The sequence below is a fragment of the Pseudophryne corroboree genome (genome assembly GCF_028390025.1).
Source record: "Pseudophryne corroboree isolate aPseCor3 chromosome 3 unlocalized genomic scaffold, aPseCor3.hap2 SUPER_3_unloc_25, whole genome shotgun sequence".
NCBI lineage: Eukaryota > Metazoa > Chordata > Amphibia > Anura > Myobatrachidae > Pseudophryne > Pseudophryne corroboree.
Window position 1 is genome coordinate 1,264,143 of NW_026967514.1, and position 4,826 is coordinate 1,268,968.

The window sequence follows — 4,826 nt, forward strand, 5'->3', positions numbered from 1 at the left end:
AAATAGGTAGGCCAGACCCTGTGGTTGACCCTTCTTTGCCTCATGTGGGGTGGATCCTTGGACTCTCCAGTTCCTGGGGAATCTGTGGATTCTTCTTGCCCACTACCTGGTGGTTCTGTGGTCATCTCAGGCCATGAATCTCTCAGATGCCAGGCCTCCAGATAAACATGAAATGGTCATGCAGGTGGTCCTGGGCTCTGTGAAGGAGGAGGTGGAACAAGCAAAGGAAAGTTGTGTCCCTTCTGAAGGGGCAATGGTGGACATTGTGAATGATGAAGGGAAGGTTTTGTGGGCAAAGAGGGAGTTATGCCATAAATCCCAGAAGTTTGGGTCCTCAGACTATATGATGTGCCACCATTAATGTGGCTTCTGTCTTGTCCGACCAAGCTTGATTTATGGGCTTTGTCATTTTTTTAAAGCAGGATTAAGGCTGATTTTTTTTTATTTCTGCAGTAGTCTAGAATAAGCCCAGACAGTCCCACTTCCATTATACCACTGAAATGTGACAGTGACCACCGTTCCATCACTTACCTGTATGCTTACACGAAACTGAATGATGGAACACATACAAGGTTTCTTTCCGAGATTAGACATTATGGCGTAATTACTCAGATGGGAATATAAAACAGAATAAAAAAAAATAAGAATTTACTTACCGATAATTCTATTTCTCGTAGTCCGTAGTGGATGCTGGGGACTCCGTAAGGACCATGGGGAATAGCAGCTCCGCAGGAGACTGGGCACATCTAAAGAAAGCTTTAGGACTAGCTGGTGTGCACTGGCTCCTCCCCTATGACCCTCCTCCAAGCCTCAGTTAGGATACTGTGCCCGGACGAGCGTACACAATAAGGAAGGATTTTGAATCCCGGGTAAGACTCATACCAGCCACACCAATCACACTGTACAACTTGTGATCTGAACCCAGTTAACAGCATGATAACAGAGGAGCCTCTAGAAAATATGGCTCACTACAGCAATAACCCGAATTTTTTTTTTTTTTGTAACAATAACTATGTACCAGTATTGCAGACAATCCGCACTTGGGATGGGCGCCCAGCATCCACTACGGACTACGAGAAATAGAATTATCGGTAAGTAAATTCTTATTTTCTCTAACGTCCTAAGTGGATGCTGGGGACTCCGTAAGGACCATGGGGATTATACCAAAGCTCCCAAACGGGCGGGAGAGTGCGGATGACTCTGCAGCACCAATTGAGAGAACTCCAGGTCCTCCTCAGCCAGGGTATCAATTTTGTAGAATTTTACAAACGTATTTGCTCCTGACCAAGTAGCTGCTCGGCAAAGTTGTAAAGCCGAGACCCCTCGGGCAGCCGCCCAAGATGAGCCCACCTTCCTTGTGGAGTGGGCATTTACAGATTTTTGGCTGTGGCAGGCCTGCCACAGAATGTGCAAGCTGAATTGTACTACAAATCCAACGAGCAATAGTCTGCTTAGAAGCAGGAGCACCCAGCTTGTTGGGTGCATACAGGATAAACAGCGAGTCAGATTTCCTGACTCCAGCCGTCCTGGAAACATATTTTTCAGGGCCCTGACAACGTCTAGCAACTTGGAGTCCTCCAAGTCCCTAGTAGCCGCAGGCACCAGAATAGGTTGGTTCAGGTGAACGCTGAAACCACCTTAGAGAGAAAATGAGGACAAGTCCTCAATTCCGCCCTGTCCGAATGGAAAATCAGGTAAGGGCTTTTATAGGACAAAGCCGCCAACTCTGACACGCGCCTGGCCGAGGCCAGGGCCAATAGCATGACCACATTCCATGTGAGATATTTTAACTCCACAGATTTAAGTGGTTCAAACCAATGTGACTTTTGGAACCCAAAACTACATTGAGATCCCAAAGTGCCACTGGAGGCACAAAAAGAGGCTGTATATGCAGTACCCCTTTTACAAACGTCTGAACTTCAGGGACTGAAGCTAGTTCTTTTTGGAAGAAAATGGACAGATCCGAAATTTGAACCTTAATGGACCCCAATTTCAGGCCCATAAACACTCCTGTTTGCAGGAAATGTAGGAATCGACCCAGTTGAATTTCCTCCGTCGGGCCTTACTGGCCTCGCACCACGCAACATATTTTCGCCAAATGCGGTGATAATGTTTTGCAGTTACATCCTTCCTGGCTTTGATCAGGATAGGGATGACTTCATCCGGAATGCCTTTTTCCTTCAGGATCCGGCGTTCAACCGCCATGCCGTCAAACGCAGCCGCGGTAAGTCTTGGAACAGACAGGGTCCTTGCTGGAGCAGGTCCCTTCTTAGAGGTAGAGGCCACGGATCCTCCGTGAGCATCTCTTGAAGTTCCGGTTACCAAGTCCTTCTTGGCCAATCCAGAGCCACGAGAATAGTTCTTACTCCTCTCCGTCTTATAATTCTCAGTACCTTGGGTATGAGAGGCAGAGGAGGGAACACATACACTGACTGGTACACCCACGGTGTTACTAGAGCGTCCACAGCTATTGCCTGAGGGTCCCTTGACCTGGCGCAATACCTATCCAGTTTTTTGTTGAGGCGGGACGCCATCATGTCCACCTTTGGTTTTTCCCAACGGTTTACAATCATGTGGAAGACTTCTGGGTGAAGTCCCCACTCTCCCGGGTGGAGGTCGTGCCTGCTGAGGAAGTCTGCTTCCCAGTTGTCCACTCCAGGAATGAATACTGCTGACAGTGCTATCACATGATTTTCCGCCCAGCGAAGAATCCTTGCAGCTTCTGCCATTGCCCCCCTGCTTCTTGTGCCACCCTGTCTGATTACGTGGGTGACTGCCGTGATGTTGTCCGACTGGATCAACACCGGCTGACCTTGAAGCAGAGGTCTTGCTAAGCTTAGAGCATTGTAAATGGCCCTTAGCTTCAAGATATTTATGTGAAGTGATGTCTCCAGGCTTGCCCATAAGCCCTGGAAATTCCTTCCCTGTGTGACTGCTCCCCAGCCTCGCAGGCTGGCATCCGTGGTCACCAGGACCCAGTCCTGAATGCCGAATCTGCGGCCCTCTAGAAGATGAGCACTCTGCAACCACCACAGGAGGGATACCCTTGTCCTTGGTGACAGGGTTATCCGCTGATGCATCTGAAGATGCGACCCGGACCATTTGTCCAGCAGGTCCCACTGGAAAGTTCTTGCGTGGAATCTGCCGAATGGGATTGCTTCGTAGGAAGCCACCATTTTACCCAGAACCCTTGTGCATTGATGCACTGAGACTTGGCTCGGTTTTAGGAGGTTCCTGACTAGCTCGGATAACTCCCTGGCTTTCTCCTCCGGGAGAAACACCTTTTTCTGGACTGTGTCCAGGATCATCCCTAGGAACAGAAGACGAGTCGTCGGAACCAGCTGCGATTTTGGAATATTGAGAATCCAATCGTGCTGCCGCAACACTACCTGAGATAGTGCTACACCGACCTCCAACTGTTCCCTGGATCTTACCCTTATCAGGGAATCGTCCAAGTAAGGGATAACTAAAATTCCCTTCCTTCGAAGGAATATCATCATTTCGGCCATTACCTTGGTAAAGACCCAGGGTGCCGTGGACCATACATACGGCAGCGTCTGAACTGATAGTGACAGTTCTGTACCATAAACCTGATGTACCCTTGGTGAGAAGGGTAAAATTTGACATGAAGGTAAGCATCCTTGATGTCCCGAGACATCATGTAGTCCCCTTCTTCCAGGTTCGCAATCACTGCTCTGAGTGACTCAATCTTGAATTTGAACCTCTGTATGTAAGTGTTCAAAGATTTTAGATTTAGAATCGGTCTCACCGAGCCGTCCGGCTTCGGTACCACAACAGTGTGGAATAATACCCCGTTCCCTGTTGCAGGAGGGATACCTTGATTATCACCTGCTGGGAATACAGCTTGTGAATGGCTTCCAAAACTGTCTCCGTGTCAGAAGGAGACATCGGTAAAGCCGACTTTAGGAAACGGCGAGGGGGAGACGTCTCGCATTCTAATTTGTACCCCTGAGATATCACCTGAAGGATCCAGGGTTCTACTTGCGAGTGAGCCCACTGCGCGCTGAAATTCATTGAGACGGGCCCCCCACCGTGCCTGATTCTGCTTGTAAAGCCCCAGCGTCATACTGAGGGCTTGGCAGAGGCGGGAGAGGGTTTCTGTTCCTGGGAACTGGCTGATTTCTGCAGCCTTTTTCCTCTCCCTCTGTCACGGGGCAGAAATGAGGAACCTTTTGCCCCTTGTCTACGAAAAGACTGCGCCTGATAATACGGCGTCTTCTCATGTTGAGAGGCGACCTGGGGTACAAACGTGGATTTCCCAGCTGTTGCCGTGGCCACCAGGTCTGAAAGACCGACCCCAAATAACTCCTCCCCTTAATAAGGCAATACTTCCAAATGCCGTTTGGAATATGCATCACCTGACCACTGACGTGTCCATAACCCTCTACTGGTAGAAATGGACAACGCACTTAGACTTGATGCCAGTCGGCAAATATTCCGCTGTGCATCACGCATATATAGAAATGCATCTTTTAAATGCTCTATAGGCAAAAATATACTGTCCCTATCTAGGGTATCAATATTTTCAGTCAGGGAATCCGACCATGCCAACCCAGCACTGCACATCCAGGCTGAGGCTATTGCTGGTCGCAGTATAACACCAGTATGTGTGTAAATAAATTTTAGGATACCCTCCTGCTTTCTATCAGCAGGATCCTTAAGGGCGGCCATCTCAGGAGAGGGTAGAGCCCTTACAAGCGTGTGAGCGCTTTATCCCCCCTAGGGGGTGTTTCCCAACGCACCCTAACCTCTGGCGGGAAAGGATATAATGCCAATAACATTTTAGAAATTATCAGTTGTTATCG